We start from the raw sequence: 19,462 nt of genomic DNA, 5'->3' as shown, positions 1-19,462 counted from the left end.
GTAGTAGCTGCTATCAGAGCTAAAGCCCATTCACAGATGTACGAAGATGAGGTCTGGGATTTATTGTTAAAACCTCCAGTTTCAGGCGTATCTGATCAAAGGCGCTACATGAGGGAAACATCGTCTTTATCCTTTTAGTTTTGGACTATTTTACAATTCCCGCTGAATTTCATATGCTGCACAAGGTTAACAGAGTAAAGTCTTTCCATAAGATCTCTCTCTTTTCGTATTTTTTCTGAGATAAAGCAGAAGAGGTGTAACGATGGGGGGTTAATACTCAACCTGAAATGTTTAGGAGCTACGCAGGCAGCTGCCGCACTGATTTGCAATGCGTGTTTGGCTCCAGGCCCTTATGAAGGAGTTCATTTCCCTCCAGGTGGGAGATAGAAGTGATTTTTTGTGTAGACTGTAATGTTAAAAGAGAGAGAAGAAGAGTGGGAGCGATGCAAAAAATAAAAAGATTCTGTTGTTAAAGCAGTCTCCTGGTAAAGCACTGGATCTCCTTTTGCAGAACCTTCTCACAGCTAGCCTGAGCTAGTTTCCCACCAAGGCCAAAATATATGTATGAGTGTGTGTGTGTGTGTGTGTAGTGAGAGATGGGGGTAATGGTCCCATTCATAGTCTAGGAGTCTGAGGCGATGCTTAACAAGGAGTAGCTGTCTTGAGAGTGCTAAGCCTAAGTGCAGAGGCTTCCCCGCTGCAGCTTAGGATCAGGATATTCAAATTGCTTAAAGAAGCACATCCTCTCTCTGTCTCTGTCTCTCTGTGTCTTTTTTTTAGATGGAGCTGTTTGCTAGATGATGCCTTAACTTCTGTCTGTATCTGAAATATTTTCGTTATAACCTCCAGAGACAGCCAATAGAAAGTCAGGCAGATGGGGGACATCAAACAGGCAGTTACACAGGCGTCCACTGTGAGATTTCTCAAATGATGGGCCTTAAAGCTGATTAACATGTATTTGAAATGCTCTGATGTAAGCTGCTCGTTTGTATTAAAATTCGGTCTCATTTTAGTTTAGTTTGACGGCTTGTAAGACTTTATCAGCCTGTCAATCAAATTCACTTTCATAATATAGCACCTGAATGCCAATTATACACGTTGGGAAGCCTTTTCCTGTAGCGTGAATAGGAAGTTGCCATGGCAACTACAGCGCTATAGCCCTGGAATGTAGTAATTTTAGCAATAGCTAGCAAAATGTCCACAATGCAGCGTTTGTCTGTCTCAAAAGGACACTTATAAATCTATACTTCATCAGGTGCTACTTTCAGCCAATCAGATCAACAAAAAAAGAGGAAACACAGCGAAACAGCTGAGTATCATTGAAAACTAGCAAGTAGCATTTAGCGTGTCGCTATCAGGTTCAGGTACAGGACCCAGGTTGGACTGAACCACTTATGGTTCAAATGCAAACTCATAGCTCAAAGCCTGCCAAGACAGATGCACAATATATAACCTGCACACTGAGTCCAAAAATAATATATATATATATATATATATATATATGATGTTCTAATTCCCATCCATCTCAGCCTGGGTCTCAGTGTGCACATAATTCCACGGCTCCAGAGGTTACTAGTAAAAAGTATGGCAGAGCTTTGGAGGAGATTTGTTGGAGAGCAGAGTCAAGGTCAATTCATGAATCAGTCTCCATCTAAGAGAAACAACAAGCTCTGCTGCTGCTCGCTATCTTTAGTGAGATCAGCTGAACTGCTGTGTGTGTGTGTGTAGAGATGGAAAGCCGGGAGAACAAAGCGAGTGTATGTGAATATTGGAGCATTTTCAAATCTTTTTTTTTTTTTTGTACAAATATAATGTGGATTTCTTTGCAGGCAGCTGTGTAGTCCATAAAAGCATCCTTGAGGACGACTCCGATCCTCTGCTTGCTCACTTATGCGAGGTCGCAGCGGATGAGGGCATCAGCTAAATACCTAAGTGTAACACAATCATCGAAGGTTAGGGCAAATATTGGCAAACTGCTTCAGCCTCTTCAGGGAAGCTTGTCATTAGCACTCCCCCCTTGTGTTGTTAAAAAGCTCACATGGACACCATTGGCTGCTTTTGTTCTCTGTTAAGCCTTTTTTTTTTAGAAAAATTAAGTCAGCAGATGGCGTGCTGTGGTGTTCACTGCTGACACGGGCGTCATTTAGAGTCACTGCAGACATTTAGAGTGTAATGCTACAGCAGTTTCTTACAGTGGACACAGGGTTTTGTGTCAGTCTGGTAGCTCGGTGTATCAGTTTATAAACGTGAAAAAGTGAGGATTGTATTGTTGTTGTGTTATTGATTCATTGTGTTTGATTGTTTTGTGTCAGGGCGAAAACGCAGACAAAAGGAGAAATGTCCCTTTTTGATTCTTTTCCAGCTCTACGCTTGCTTCTTGTCAATCGATCGCTCACACTGCAGCTGCTCACATACATGAATGCATGCCACCCTACTCTTACACAAACACACACACACAAAAGGCTTCTTAACCTGCAGAGGGTGTGTTTTCCTTATCTCCCTCATCAAGGTCAGGTATCAAACTTTTATTATTGTTCTGTTGGGGAACTTATTTCCGTGGGGAGCGTCAAAAGAATAAGAAAAACAACTTCTCCATCCAACACAGACTCAAACAAACAGGGAGTGCCGGGGTCACCGCGGGAATATCAACACATTCTCGACCTAGTCCTCACTGCACTGACGAATCTTTGTTTGGAACATGTCGGGCACCTCTGAGACTTCCCGCTGCAGTTTGTTCAGCTGAATAAAAGCTCAAATTTGTAGTCTTTAGTTGCCATTTCAGATCACATCCCATTATTCTTGTGTACAGTATAGTGCTCGGCTCCTTCGCTCGGTTATGATGATCTTCCTTGATGCACAGCTGGGCCGCTCACTTATTTATAAGCTTACCCTGCTGCTCATCAGATATTCATAAATGCTGAGTGTTTAGAGTCAAACAGACGATTAGGCTGTTATATATGTCAAAGAGCCCCCCCCCCTTACCAGATGTACTGTGCTATCAGAGGGTCAGAGCCTCGTGCTCTATTATTGATCTCCTTATTGCCGGAAGGTTGGGGGGTGGCGGCAGTGGTGGATTTTCCAATTTTTTTACGGTGTTAGTTCGAGTGCATCTCGAAATAACACGCTTTCACGTTACTCTTTCATGATGTCTGAAGTGTGCAAAGTGTTTTCGTGTGAATCTGAACGGCTCCCAGCGCTGAAGATGTAATCGCTTTTCAGTGCAGCTGTGTGCTTGTTGTTGTGGGTCATGCTGGAGCTTCTCTATTTAATCCATCACGTGAATCAGGTGGACTGGAATGAGTGGACTGCATAAGTATGACAAGAAGGTCCATGAGGACATGGTGGCAACACCAGAGTGGAGGGTGATCCTTGTCCTGAGGCAAGATCCCAACATTTGACCAAGCTCTTAGTTTTTACTACTTTGGCCTTACAGGAAGTGGGAGTTAGGAGGGACACTCTGCCATTATTGAGGCAGATGTCTGTGGAAATCGAGCACCGCTTTGGTCCACCTCTTCTCTGGTTCACGAAAGCCAGATCAGAGGTGAGGTTTGCATAATGGTGATGGGCATTTTCTGGGAGTGCTGGTGGCAAAGGGTCGCAATATTACCTGGCGCTACTCTACTAATTTCTGAGCATTCTTCCACCAGGGCAACACATCCATCTTGAGAGGTGGATTTGATGCCTAATTCCAACATAACCCCTCAATTTTGGGGGTTATATCGGTCCTGGAATCATGTTAAGCCTAACCTAACCATCTGCGAGATATGATTATTGACTGATTGTGCCATTTGGAGTAGAAGGAGCTCAGTGGTCGCCATCTAGACAGTGATAATAACATCATTGCTCTAGTGGATATCTTTCTGATGGTCTAAGATGCTGCCTAAGTGTCAGCAACCATGATTCCAGGCTTACAAAGGGTCATACATTAGTTTACTCAACTTTTTATTTACTACATCTACATCACTGAGAGCATCTCACAGAGGCCTGGTGCCTGATTTCATTTATGCTGGCTGCAAAGACAGACAAAAAGTGCAAATTTAGTGTAGCCTCTAAGAGAGTAATAGCACGTCCTACTGGCTGCTAACATTTCTATTCTGCCTTGGCTGCCTGACACACACACACACACACAGCACCTACCAGACTATCACTCTCCTGTCTCTCCTGCTGAGAAATCTTGGGGTACCAACCGTTGGATTACAAACATATCATCATTTAGTGTTGGCTAGTCGGCTCGATAGAGTCAGACAGACAAGTGGCAAATCGCAGCAGTTATCAGTTAGGTGCAGAGACTGTCCGAGCAAACCTCTAAAGAAAACACAGTGGACAGACAGACTGGAATGTTCGCCTTTTTTTAACACACTAAAAAAACACACATGTTCAGAAAATGCACAGATTAGCTTAAAAAATGGGGCCCTGAATCATTTTCCAGCTTCATGAAGCACCTCACTAGATCACTTCATAGTTGTTGTTTCTCCATTTATAAAGCTTTGCACGTTGGAATGCTGCTTAGCCTGGTTAATAATGTTTGTGTGTAAGTCTGTTCATTAGGCAAGCCCAATTGTAGGGCCAGATGGCAAAGCGAGTTTGTTTAATTAAAACCATTCATATTTCAAGAGCGGAGCAGCAGCAGCGCTGGTCTTAGGTCTGATTTCCCTCAACTCGTTGGAAGGATGAGTGTGTGTGTGTGTGTGTTTGTGTGTCTTTGTGAGAGCGATGTAGTGAAAAATCACCCTGTGGAAGGCGCTATCAATCAGCATGTTACACACAATTCACGCCGTCCCCAAGGTCACAGTGCATGCGTTGAAGTTAAAAACAGGATTGAAAATTAAAATGATGCATCTAAAACGTCTGGATGTTTGCACAGCGGGGTTTGTATTCTGTGCAGGCTCGCCGTGCCTCTCTTATTCATTTCCATCTGTCCCTTACCCTCGCCCCTGATATCTCTTTGCGATATCCTGAGGCAAGGCAGCAGCCGGGGAGATATAGCGAGAACACGAGAACCGGGTGGGTTGATGTGAGAGGAAAGCACTGATGGGAGTGGGGGGGTGTGGGGGGCAGAAATGAGTAACACACTGCACAGGAGCCCAGAAAATGGGCGTAAGCAAGGGAGGCTTGAAAGACACCAGGAGATGGAGAAACACAAGTGAGGGATGGAAGTTACATGCATGGAGAAGTTGGCAGCAGGGAGTGACGGCTGACAGTCGTGGAGATGATTGATCATTGCTCAGCCGGAGCAGACAGGTATTCAAATCATACCACAGTGTCACATCCACAGTCCCATCCTCCTAATGTGCAGGTTGTAAAACCCCCTTAGTGGAGTCCAGTAACACTGAAGGAAAACCAGCCCCGTAAAATGAAGTACAGACGCACTGAACCAGTTCAAATAAAGTGCAGCCCGTGATATCCTCTCATTAGTAACTGTGCTTATAGAGGGTTTTCAGATATCTACCATTTTTTAGCCACCCATTTACAATTAGGTGCCTTCTCACTGCCTTAGGCTTTCCATGTATGTACATCAAAGGTCAAGGAGGTGTGCTGTCACCATCTTAGGCTCTCCCTGTATCTACATTGTACGATGTGGAGGTATGCCTGCCTTAGGCTTTCCACAGATATACATTGAAAGCCTTAGGCTTCCCCTGTATGCACACTGAACGGCATGGAGAGGTACTCTCATCATAAAAGGCCTAAGGGGGCTTTAATGAACGTATACTGAATGACAGGAAAATGTGCTCTCCTTGCCTTAGGATTTCCTTAAATATTACTTATTAACTGTAAATCAATTGAAATTAATGATGTAGAAAGTTGCAGAGGAGTTGGAACAAAAAAAATGATGAAATTCATCTACAAAGGAGCCTGCCAAAACATATGCAAACATACACACACACACACACATATGTATGTATGTATTGTTAACGTCCGAGTGTGGATAATGGAATTGTCGCTGCGGTGCATTGTGAAGCCAGAGGCGGACTGACACCCACTCCTGACAGAGATTACAAAAAGCCATTCAAGCAGGCTTACAAACACCGATACAGAGAAACAGCGTTACACAACCACAATAGCCGTTTGGTGCAGAAGTGCACCCACTTTATGTTGCACAGCTGCATGTATACACAAACTCGATTGAAATTAAAGCCACAATCTGGTAGGGTGGCCATATTGTTTTTTTGTTTTTTTTAAATAAACAAACTTTACATGTGTTGATGTTTTTTAGTTTTAAAGACTGTTCCTACATTGCAGTGTGGATGCAATGTTAATAAAGCAAGCACTTGTAGCAGTGAGAGAGAGAGAGAGAGAGAGAAGGCAGAATGGCTTTTCACTGCACTGCAGAGACATGACTGTATTTTCAATGAGGGCCTACAGTCAGACGCCATGTGCATTTTGTCTTTTTTTAGGCGCAGCGAAGCGGTGACTAGCAATTTGGCATGCCTCCAAATGACATTTGTTACGTTTAAAAAAAAATCGCCTCTGTCGACAGATGTTAATACGGAGCTTCTTTTTATATATCATCTCTCTCGTGATACCATCATCGCTCCTTAAGCTGTCAGGGTGTTTGAAGGGAACCGGTGGGGTGTTCTTCAATGAAGACAATTAAACACCTCAGCCAAACCCCCCCCCACCACCACCACTTTTTTTCTTCACAAGGCATTCTGTCTTATTCTCCCCCCTCCCTCCTCTCCTGGTCATCCTTTAGGATCCTGTTAGGATTCTGCGCATGAGGTGTGCGGTGAGTGAAGGATCACGTTCGAGGGAGCACGCTGGAACATCAGGTGGGGACGCAGTGGGCGCTGTGTCTTTCCCAGTGTGAGGTCTATAGCAAGGGAGGCAGACACGGGCGGGGCGGGGTGTTCTACCTGCAAGGCATGTCAATAATAATAATAATAATAATAATCTCCCTCGCTGAGTGTTTATTTATCTATTTATTTATCCATGATTTGAAAACAAGTAGCGTGTGTGTGTTGGTGTGTGTATGTATGTGCATATGTTGCCAACTTCACACACCAGAAGCTGAGAGGAACACTGAGAAAGACAAAGAATAAGGGCCGCCTTCTTTTTTTTCACACTTCAGGGAATTCAAAAAAACACAAACAAACAGAATTCAGTAAAAAAAAAATAAAATAAAAAACACATTCAGGTGTTCACACATTCTGTAGACCCGCGCCGAGCCGCGGCCGCTCATGCATTCATTCATGCCTTTTCCAAACATACTACACTTTATGTGCAAACACCGTCTCTCACTACACCCCCCCCCCCCCACTCCTCATATCTCACAGTTAAGGCGCCGACACAAATCCATGCATAATAACTCTGCTGGAACTCTCCTGCTCGACACATCTGAAAACTTTCAGTTTTTTTTTGTTGCACACAAGAAATGCAGCGCTGATTACACACAAGTTTCCAACAAAGCAAACAGATGTAACCCAGCTTCTGGCCAATATACATAAATCTGACTTCAAGCTTCGCCAAAATAGGTAAAAGATATTCTTTGTGTGTGTGTGTGTGTGTGTGTGTGAATATAAGCGATGACACTATTTTTGACCTTAAAGGTAGGAATTGCAAATTGCGTACTTTTTTTTTTTTTCCCTGGCTGTGTGTTTGTGTATGAGCTGACTCATGCGTGTTCTCTGTTTATGTATGTGTGGCGTCCAGCCTGGCAGCAGCTTAACCTTTGACCTTTCACATTGTGCTTTTTTTTTTTGTCCACCCACAACACATTTGAAGAAAAAAAATTCTCAAACTTGTGTGTGTGTGAGTGTGTGTGTGTATGTTGCACCTGGGTTTAAACCCACTGCGTGCATATTTACAGAACAGCTTGCCGCAATACACATCTCCAGCAGGAACGGGTGCCGACTGGCATTCCTTCTGGGAAAAGGATTTTGTCAGGATACTCCTCACTCTGCCAGCAACGTCGGGCTGCTACCGCTAATTGATAGCAATTAGGTCGTATTATTTAGGAATTTGACATCGTGTTCGTCTTTAATCGGGCTGCTTTGATGACTCAGAGACACGGCTAAATGCTGTAAAACTGTCAAAACACAGGCAAACAAATGCCTGTTTAGCTGCAGGCGTTATGTGAAACGCTAACGATAATCAGTATGTGTGCCTCAGTGTGTCGTCTGGGGTGTGTAGGGGTACAGCAGTTTAGGATAGCACAGATTGATCAGCTAGCCAACTAGCTTTAAATGTCACTCATGGAGAGTGACATGTAAAGCTAGTTGGCTAGCTGATGAAGATTAGTTCACTTTGATTATGTGACATTGTTTCTCTAAATAACAAATATAATATAACTGAGCTAGCTTAGCATAGATTTAGTGACCTAAGAGAAATGTTGTCTATTTGATGATGCACCAGGCTTGTTGACACAACAGCTAGGATTACCCAGGGCTAGCCAGCTAGCTAATACACAACTATTGCTCAGAGAACTGAGGAAGACTCTCCTATGCCTACAGGCAAACTCATTGCTGAGACATGGATTAGCTAAACTGAAAGATGGAAGATAGCTAAACTAGCTTAGCATAGACCTATAATACAATTTATCATTGGTTGTGTGATGACATGGTGTCTGGGTACCTCTTTAAGCAACCTCATAGAGGTTGAGTACAGTTGCTAATTTCTTTAGCACTAGCAAGCTAATCAATGCTAAGACAAAGATAACAAAGCACGTATAGCAGCAGCAGTACGTGAACTCATATGAGGTTCATTCATAGGTAAAAGTTTTACACTTTAATAAGTGCAACGGTGGTGTGTGTGTGTGTGTGTGTGTGCATTGAAGCATATACAGTACATCTGTGTGTGTGTGTGTGTGTGCATTCCCAAATCTGAGCGTAGATGGATCATGCTCTCAGCGGTGCACCAAGCCCACCAGAACTTATTTTTACTTCCCTCCTTCCTCTCGCCCCTTCCACTCCTCGCCTTATAAAAATAGATGAAAGCGTGTAACAATGGAGGAAGGGGGATTATCCTCCCGCTCTCCCCCTCTCCCTCTCTCGCCTTCTTCTCTCTTTGAGGACACAGTTAATGTGTCTCATATGGTGGAAGGGTGAAGAAATGAAAAGCTAACACACACTTTATTAAAAAAAGGAGGACTTCCTCTCTTCTCCTCTCTCTCTCTCCAGCACCACCTCCCCCTGTGGTAGTTTTGCATGCTGTGACCTTTGACCCCTATCATAGGCTGTGCTCGAAGGGGTTTCATAACACGCGTGCAGGAAACACACTGCATACAGCTGTAGGCCTACATACACCTAGAGGGACAATATCCTCCTGAGCTGCTGTAGCTGAGGAATTTCATTATTCTCCTCTCTTCTTATTTCCTTTCAGCTGGAATTTTTCAACTCATGGACACAACTAGTCAGGGCCGCATATGTATCACATTCATTTTTTTCCTCTTTAGAACTCAGAGAGCTGTAAGTGACTTAATGCTCTAAAAAACAAACTAGGGTTGGTGCATTTAGTGCATCGTTTCCTTGGTGACTGTGAGCCACGGTCAGCATTAGCACCATACATGTTTTATGAAGGCCGAGAGCTCACCCTACTTAAGACAAAAGAGGGAGCGGTGTGGTTTGTACATTTACTGTAGGTGCGTTAAAGAGGAGGAAATGGTGCGTGTGAGCTAATATTTCTCCTGCCTCCCTCATCCTGTGAGTGTGAAGCTGCTTGCTTATGCGTTGTTGACCCATTTAAAGGGCTTTTTGTGCCGTCTCTCTTAGCACACACACTCTCTTTTATTCCTCCGCATATAGCACCTGCCGACTTTTCTTCTCCTCTTCCTCTATCACTTCATCTCGGATTGTTTTGAAAAAGTTAAAGCATCCAATGACAGCTCTGAATCATGTTTTCCAGTTATATTGTTGTATTGGCTCCAAGTTGTGCTCACCTGGAAGAAGCATCCAAACACATTGCAGATCCCCACACCCTTCTTCTTCCAGGTGTGGTGGTGTGTGGTGTTTTTTTTTTTTTTTCCAACTCGAGGTCACAAAACAAAGAAGAAAAAAAAAAATGAAATGCTTTGTGCGCCTTTCACTGTGGCAGCTGTCTTTTCAAGCCCATAAAGGCTGCAATCACCTAACAAAGCTGCGGCTCAGCCGTGCAAGGCTGTGATGAATAACAGTCCTCATGGCGCAACTTCCTGTCAGGGATGCAGTCAAAATAAGCCTCCGTTTGAAAAACCACAACGCAACACTGCAACCACACAATAGCGGTGAGTTGCTTTTCTTTGCCTGGAGGACGAGGAGAGGACTGGGTGGGGGGGTTAAAAAGATTAACCCTTTGAAGACATGCACCGAGGGCACACCTGTTTCTGCACCACTTGTGGCAAAGTGTGTGATTCTTTGTCTGCTTTCTGGCCCCTTTTTTGTTATGTTTGCAGTCCCGCCCGCAGACTAATGGCTACCTCCAAGGCTAAAACAATAGCATTTATCTTGTCTGTGGTTGAAGCTAGCCCTCGGGCGATCGCTTAAGCAGGGGGGGGGCTAGTCGCTAAAAGTGCCTCTGCGGGGACGACACAGGATTGGATTTAAGTGGAGAGAGAAACAAACTATTGAGCAATGGTCAACAGAGAGCAGCTTTGAATTCCTGAGACTGACATAATGACAAAAGCACCCCCCCCCCCCTCCCTTCCCTCCCTCTTCACCTCTTCCCCTGTGCAAGCTGATGAACTGACAAAACAGAGCGTCCTAATCCGGATGATGTGCCTGCAAATCCACTCACATCTGCACACACACACATAAGTAAATAAATACATATGTGCAGGGCCAGATTCAAACACATGTAAAGTGAAAATCTCTTTAAGTGAATGCCTTCAGATCAGCTTTGGGCTGCCTGGAACTCACTGCAATAGGGGGGGAGTTCGTGCAGTCATTGGAAGGATGCTACAGGAGAGAGGCTCACTGTGTACACAAGCAGGAAGGTGCTGCAGGTGTGCAAGAAAAGACGACATGAGTAAGAAAGAAAAATCTTATCGAATTAGCACTCAAACTCCTAGATGTGCTTCACAGGCTACTGTATTCCTCCCTGCTGTAAGATGCAGTGTAGCAACTGTTTAGCCCGCCACCCACACACAATGTAAGGCTTGGATTTGAAAATCTGTCTGGAAGTGACAGATTGGGTTCACACACACTGCGCAGGGAAACAAGTTACAGTCATTATCCAGTTATAGCTGTTATGATGAACTCACAAAAAACTACTCTTTGGGTAGACTGCCACTCCTATAAGCTGCTGTGTATATGATGTTTGCCCATGCTGGGCGTCCTTTAGATGACACACATAGCCTGTTTGTGCCTTTTACTGCTCCACAAAACGAAACCACACTCAGGCGACAAGAATAATTGTTCAAGTTTAGGTTTACGCAGATTTTCTGTGACAAGAATTGCGGGCGTCACCTTTAATGACATCGACTGGGTGAACATCAGATGGAGTTTGAAGCATCCTAAACTAGCAGTTTAGCATTGTGGACTAATAATACACTTTCGTCATGCTAAGGGTTGTTAGCCAAATACCAGACGAGTCAACGCTTTCAGTAGAATTGGGTCTAATAGATGGATTTTTTACTGATGGAGAGAGAGAGAGGAGGAGAGGTGAATGATGGTTCCATCACCACACACATTGTGAATCTGAAGTCACGCCAGGGCAGCATAAATCATCTTAATCCCTGAGCGATTGCAGACGGTGCAAGGACACACACACACACATGTGTGCACATACCTCACCTTATCCAACTCCCCAAATTACTCCTCAAATCACTCATCTTTATTTGAAAAAAAAAAAAGATGATGCTGCATGCCTTTAATAGCTTGGCGAGGTTTAATCTTAATCAGAAGCAACTGCAGATTATAAAGCAGCAGATGGTTCGAGGGTGAAAATTATTATTTTCCAGACATCTCTTGATTGTTTGCGCTTTTCTCCCTCCCTTCCTTGGTGTTATTATTATTATTACTACCCCAGCTTTTGGCTGATTTCATTTCGGTCTTATACACATTATCTGGGCTTAAGACTGGCTGACCAATTTTCCCCCCTCCCAAAAAAAGAGGCTCCTGTCAGGACCTTTCATTAGCGTCAAAGTCTTAATCCACCTCAGTGCATACATGCGGTAATCCTCTGCTCCTCTTGAAAAGACCATAGCTGTCAACACTCATGTTCTTTGGCTGAACTCTGCAGCGGGGACAAAGCAATTTGCTTCTAAAGCATCGGAGGAGGAGGAGGAGGAGGAGGAGGAGGAAGAAGAGCAGTGTTTGGGGGGGGAAAGTATAAACTGATTTTGACTAAAAAAAATCAGCTCCATTTTAGTAGTTTTTGAGCCTGCAAGCCAAACAGTTTATCCTTTAGCAGAGGTGACGACGGAGGAGAGCAGATGTAGGAGTGTGTAGACGCCATTGTGCGTCTTTTTTAGGTGTTATGCAACCCTTCCCTCTTCTTGTGATTAATGTGTGTGTGTGTGTGTGCATCCTCTCGCTCAGGAAGGAGATCAGTTTAATCTGAACACTTCCCCTAATGAAGAAATACACAAGATTAATACTATGCAGAACAATCTGTCAAAGCTGGACGCGTCACACCGACCTTTTGTCGAAAAACAGGAAGTTAAAAAATTACAGTTTCCCCCACGTTTCTAATGTGAACTCACTTGTTTATGTTGGAGCGAAAACGAGGCCACACACTAATGTGCTCCCCTACAAAAAAAGAATATAGCAGAATAATCTACAACAAATCAGGCAAAAAAGGCAAATGTTCACAACCCACTCAGTGACACCAGGGTTTTGATTTCTGTGTGTGTCTGTGTGTGTGTGTGTGTGTGTGTGTGTGTGGACTGTAAAGGTCTGCTGGACAGAGCTCTCTTTACTCACCCTGACAGGCAGAGAGCTGTAAAGAATTGCACCATATTTCCTCTCAAGTCTCTTCTGATACATAGAAGCAATGTTTTCACAGCTGCCTCACTCTCTCTTTTCTCCATTTTCCCACTGCATATTTGTGTGTGTGTGAGTGTATAAATGCGTGTATCATTGTGTTTGCATACTGCAGGAAAATAAAAGTAGGTGTTCGAGCCGCAGAGAGACAGAGAAGTGAGGGTCCTTCTTTGTTTTGCAAACTTCCCTCTCCTCCTCCTCCTCCTCCTCCTCCTCCCCTATTCCTTCTTGTCTCTCATCAAGGTCCACACCTCCCTCTCCATCCCTTGCCGCCGCCACATCTACCCAGACATAAGTCATCTGTTTATGGAAAGAAAAAGACCCTCAATAATAAGATATTCAGAATAATCAGCTTGCCAACCTCCCCAACAAATGTGGCTTATTTAATTGAAAAGTTGATTCTCACCGCTCGATGGCCGTTCACGGCGTGTGAAACGTGTATGTGGCCTCCTCTGTATCCAATTAGAAGCCAGTCATCTATGATGACAGCGGCGCTGTGTGTCGGCAGCGAAGAAGGAAGAAGGAGGAGGAGGAGGAGGAGGAGGAAGAGGAAGAGAGAGGACTGTACCATAGCTAATAATAGACTAATAACTCTGACGACGTCTGCGAGGCGTGCTATGTTGCCATGAGATGTTCAGCGGTGGAGTTTCAGGTTATTACTGCCAACGTGTTTGCTTGAGATTTGCATATCTCTATAATAAGGCAGACATGTTCTAAATAGCAAGATATATAACTGAGAAGGTTTGACGCTTTAATGCTTCTACCGTTTATGATGAAATTCCATACAGCATCACATACATCCAACAGAAAAACAACTGCAAATACTTTTAAGACTTTCCTTCCTCCCGGACTTTAAAATATTCATTGTGCATAAAGCTCACGTCTCCCTCCATCCTTGAGTCTTCACTTTTTTCCTCCTGGAAACAGGCCTGTGTGTGTTTTTACTGCCCATGTTGTTCTGCTCCCCATGTTCCAGCAGCTACTACTCGGAGAAATATTGATCTTTGTAGACAACCTTGACTGTTGAAGGGCAGATATTTGTGCTGTATGTTACTTGACCTAAAGCCGTCTCCGCCTGGCTAAATGAAAAAACTCATTAACGATGGGTGTTTTTCTTCTGCTGGTGAAAATAGAGCTTAAACAGGTCTGAATATTTGGCGTGTCCCTTGCGAGAGTGAGGGTGGTGGATTCTGCAGGCGAGACGGTCACACCTGCTCGCAGAAGCCGCCGCAAATGAAAATCAAAAAGAGTAGCTGGAGAGCTCTTCTCTAATAATAGAAGTTAAGGTCTGGGAGCAAGGCAGAGTGTGAGGAGAGGTGTTTGCATAATGGGAACGGGAGTGTGTGTCATACTGGGATATTGTGTGTGTGTGCAACAGAAAGTGAGGACACTCTTTGTCTGAGTGTATTTTTCTCTCTGTCATATCTAAACAGCTCCTCACCCACATACTGTACATCACCTTGGATTAACTGTCACCCATATGCCACACCGAGCGCAGCAGAGCTGCTGACTGACTGTTGTGAGGCCAAAGGCTTTGGAACATTGGAATGAGTGTAAATGTCAACCCCTCTTAAACAAGTCTCAAACCTTGGCTGCCAAACTCTGCCCTTATTCACCTTTCATAAGGCCAGTGGAATGACACTGAACTGTCACAACTATGAACATAGCACAAAAATAAATAAATAAAAAAAACTGGGACAACTGTCTTTCTAACATCTTTGTCTTAAAGTACTATAGAAAAAGGTTGTGTGATATAGAAAGCCTAAGGTGAGGAGACAATGTGTCTTTTAGTAGAATGCCTAAGACAGGGAGAGTCCATACACGAAAAGTCTCAGGTGGGCCTAAACCGAGGAGAGGGTGGATGGACAACCTGGAAAGCCTAAGGTGGGAGAGTTCATATGTTGATATGAGTCTAAGGGAAGAAGAGTGTAACTATGAAAATCCCAAGGCAGGGAGAGTGCAAATGTGGAGAGCCTAAGGTGAAAGAGGTCATATGTGGAAAGACTAGGTGTATGTAAAGTCTAAGGTTTAGCGAGTACAAATGTGGAAAGCCTAAGGCAGCGAGAGTACACCAATTCTATATCTAAAAAAACTTTATCAGCTGTAAGACTTAAAAGCAGACCTGCTTTACTTAATCAGGGTGATTTTGCTGAGAGAAAAAAAAACCTTTTAATGTTTTTTTTTTTTTTTTTTTAAATGTGGGTAAAACTTGTGTAATTGCAGCTGAAGGTAGCAGCCTAACAGTAACATTCATAGTAGTAGCAGTAGTGATTTCAGTGAGGAGAGTGTGTGCACTGCTGACAGGGAGATGATATACCGGCTGTGGCAAGTGCTGTTTGACAGTAAATGTCTTCCCCCTCCTCCGTGTTTACAGTCATAAATGGATTATGGTCCATGGGCAGCTCGGCGGTGCACACATGCCTGCTCTCGGGTTCACGTGCGCCTCTGTGATGGTAAAGAGAGCACAAAACTAGCACCTTCACAAGAGCTAGTGTAGCCCGTCGTTTGATGTTAGCATGGCACTAATCACGTTAGCATCGATCATGTGAGTGCCCCGGCTTTGACCTTGCCGCATTGCATTCTCTTGTAGCCAAGCTGCCCCCCCCTCTCCCGACACAGCCGTTAAAAGCACATGGTGTCAGTGCATTAAAGGAGCGTTGATATGTGGAAACCGTGCAGAAGCCATCTCTCAGCACACACATTTTGACTGTGGTTGTGGGGTTGTGAGAGCTTACATGTTTTATCCCACATGTCAGTGTGATGTGTGTGTGTGTGGGCTGCTTCCCCCCCACCCCACCCCACCCCACCTCTACCCCTTGTAATGCGCTAATATGCATTAGAATTAAGCTTGTGCCTCTGAAATGAAAACACCGGAATTAGCCGTCAAAATCAGAGCCACACTGAAGAGAGCTGGAAAGAATGGGGTGTGTGTGGGAAACGATGGAGGGGGGGGTTGGTAATATTATGATTGTAATGTTTCTTTTCATAAAGTCGGGGATGAGGTCGCTACAAATGATTCCTCTCCGACGTAAGTCCGGGGAAATGAAGCTTGCTCTTTTCAGTCGGGATAATTAGCTGGGTTGACAGTAGATCCCCATTTCTGACACTGATACCCCCCCCCTCTCTAGTTTGGGTCTATAATCCCTCCTTTGAGGATGTTCAAGTGACAGTATTTTTGTCCTTCTAGAATATTCCAGCAATTAGAGAGCGTGCAATAATATCCATCAGGTCGCTGTAATTAGTGAGCATTTGAGAGAAACCGAGAGCCCCTTTGACCTCGCCGGGGACTGAAAGCACTGATACATCTGCCTTGCTACATATTTGTGTGTCTGTAGGTCTCGCTGTACACAAGGGAGTCAAGTTAGGATGACTAAGCAGTGTGCCTTTACCAGAGCACAAAGTGTACCAACGGCATCCTTCATCGCAAAACGGCTGAATCAGCATTAATGCGCGCACACATTCAAAGAGCACCAGCGAGGTTGTAACTAAAACCTAAGCCCGAGAATGTGTGTGTGTGTGTGTGTCTTTGAAAAGTTCTCTGTAGTTGTTTTCAGCTGCCAACTTGCTGTTGACTGTCTGTGTCCGGCGATGGTTATCACAGCTGATGATGCCCTTCCCTGTCAGGCCGTGACCCCGTACTCCCACTGAATTATCATCTGTCAGAGACGAGAGCGAGGAGCAGGCGGGAGGAGGGGGAGGAGGAGGAGGGAGGGTACAGAGAAGCAAAGGGACAGAGGGAAGATTTGGCCGAGTGCCTCCGAGGTGTTTAATTGTCTTCATTGATGACCGCCCCACCTGCTCGCTTGACACACATTTCCCAGCCAAGGCATGTCATGCATAAACAAATAACTCACGCGCTCAGAGATTTATAGCGACCGAGCAAGCCTCAGCGTCTCACCGAAAACAAATTCATTAGATCCTGCATGACACACTTAACTGCTGCCTTCCAACAGAGGTGCCTCTAGAGTCTGTTGGGACAAACGGATATCTCTAATCAACATTATGTTAAAAATAATCTAACCACAACAAACGTTCTTAGGCCTACTTTAGTTGTAGTGTCAGGGGCCCCTGACTGGCCTGGTGCCCCAAAGCATGCTGGGAAAGCACCACCTCTGCCTCCATTTGGAGCATAACCTGTAAAGAAATATCAACGATGTGACAGCTTCTCAAACAAGAGGTCACTATACGTCATAAACTCGCCTCCTCCGTGTTTGTGAGGAAGTAATGTCATGGTCAGTAACCAAGCTATGCAAAAACAGTTCAAAGAGATGTGTACACAAACTTTGGTTCCAAGATGGCGTCTCTTTCCAGTACAGCAGCTCCTGTAAGTGAGCTACTTTGACCTCATTGTGTACAACGAATCGATCAGTAAGTACATGTCCACAATAATGACAAAAATTCAAATCACATGGATCCTTAAAGACGTAAACATTATTGTCAAATCAGCCAAAAAAAAAGCACTTTTTTTTGCTGCTTTCAACAACAAATCTTCCGTTCTGCTCTCATCTTCAGGCCTCCTCTTCCTCGCTCCGTCTGATATACTGACTCTTCGGAATGATTGAATTAACAAGCAGACGCTGGGGGTCATTAAATTATCTAACACAAGGAGAAATATAACATCCCGGGTCCTTCGACCTTGTCCTCTTCCTGCTCCCTTTCGCCAGCAAAAAACCTAAGTTACTTCAAACGATGAGACGAGTGCTCATGTCATTAAATTTAATTGCAACCGAGAAAAAAAAAACCTGAGCTCCAAATAACACCCTCTCTCTCTCTCTCTCCTCCTGTATTCCTGCAGCAACCTAGATTTGAACATAAACACATTAGAAAAATTGGAGAAGTGTAAGTTTGTGTGTGTGTGTGTGTGTGGGAGAGGGGAAGGGGTTTCTAAAAAAGATCAACAAAACAGAACCTACTCCTCTTTTCATTTTCCTCGCCTGGAGGTTTGCTCAACGGCGAAAAAGAGCTGAAAAGTTTCAATTAGGAGTTTCAGCCACGGCGGTGTTTCGCTTTTTCCTCCCACCACCACCACCACCCCGTCTCTCCCTCTCTCTTCCTCGCAGACGGTAGTTTGTAAAGGTCAGCGCTGTCTGTCGGCTTTATTTGAGGGTGTCTGAAGACCCATTTAAGACTGACTTTAACTTCGAATGTGCTGACCTAGACGGCGCTGATCTGCTTGAGTCTGGGGTAGCAAGCTGTGATTTCTCCTTGGTCTCTCCGGTCATCTTTTTGTATTAGACTTTCAGCCTGCTTCATTCGTTTTGATCACTCTCCCAGAGAGCTCAGAAAGCCCTAGTAAAGTGCTTAGGCAGTCTAAATAGCACTTATAAAAATTTAAACAGATAAAGATGTGGTTACTTACAGGCCTTGAAAAAAACACAAAAGCATGGAATATGTTTTGTTCTTTTACATCAAGGGACGTATTGTAACCAACATAAATCTGTGACAATTCTGTCATTTAGGCATACATTGTTTTACTACGCCAAGTTACTTAGAAGATTCTTCTAACTTTGTTCCCGTGTCTTAGTGTGGGGGTACCAGAGGTAAAAGCCCGGCAGCACTGCCAGATGGGAAATGTTGAGTCTTAAAATGATCATATTTTGGGAACGAATTATGGTTGTGAACATTTAGAGGAACGCCCAATCACATCATCATCACAGCCAGGCTAGATATAAGGCAACCGAATCACAAAGTGATCATATATTGTGGGTATTGATGATGCAGAGAATAAAATTATCCAGCAAATTCACTCATTTTAGAACAGATATAATAATTATTTGTTAAATTTCACTATAGAACATGATTATTTTTGATGCTCCTTGTGATGTGCAGGAAGTTTCACTGATTTTTTTCTCCATGCTACAACTACAGCTGTTAAAAAAAACATGCCTAATTATGTAAATCCTTTATTAAATATTAAATAAGCCCCACTGTTTTTGTAAGCTGCCACAACTTCAACTGTTTTCCTATCATAATAATACTTTGGACACCCCACATTTTGTTTCATTTACACTTTCATTTTCATCTTGCAAGGACGGATTATATGTGCGCAGAAAAGTTCTTTAAGAGCACCGCCTCTGTTTTAACCTCATATCCAGGTATGACGCTAATCGTTCCAGACGGGAATGGAGGCACCAGGGGAGAGAAAAGACATGAGTTGGGGGGTGGAGTGGTGGTGGTGGCGGCGGCGGCAGAAGAGGGTGTAATGGAAGAAAAGGAGTCAAACAGAGAGAGCGAGGGAGAGAGCCGTAAAATGGCTGGAGGTGATGCTGTTGGCCAAAGTGGGCCATTTGTGTGTGTCTGAGTGTGTTTGTGTGGCTACGGTAAATAGATGTCAGGCCCTATCATCCTTGCCAGCTTAACGAGCCATGGCACTCTCACTAGGTGAGGCCACAAGGCCACACAGGTTAGTCGTTGTTACAGTGGCGCGCACACACACAAGCACACACAACCCCTCATGTGGATAAGCTTTTAATAAAAGATAAATTTGTTTAGAAGCAGCTAGGCGACAACACAATGACAAGAAGTGCAAACTTCCACATTTGTTAGTGTTTTTGCTCATAACCTCA

The 19,462-nt window shown here is 44.1% G+C and overlaps 1 protein-coding gene across 3 annotated transcripts in view; it reads left to right on the top strand.

Moving 5' to 3' along the window:
* The window catches only part of pcdh7b (protocadherin 7b), a 96,210-nt gene that overhangs the window by 47,782 nt on the left and 28,966 nt on the right, over positions 1-19,462 (top strand). The gene's annotated exons all lie outside the window — the stretch shown is intronic.

The sequence above is a fragment of the Parambassis ranga genome, chromosome 18 (assembly GCF_900634625.1).
Source record: "Parambassis ranga chromosome 18, fParRan2.1, whole genome shotgun sequence".
Classification (NCBI taxonomy): Eukaryota; Metazoa; Chordata; class Actinopteri; family Ambassidae; genus Parambassis; species Parambassis ranga.
This window is presented reverse-complemented; position numbering and strand designations above follow the sequence as displayed.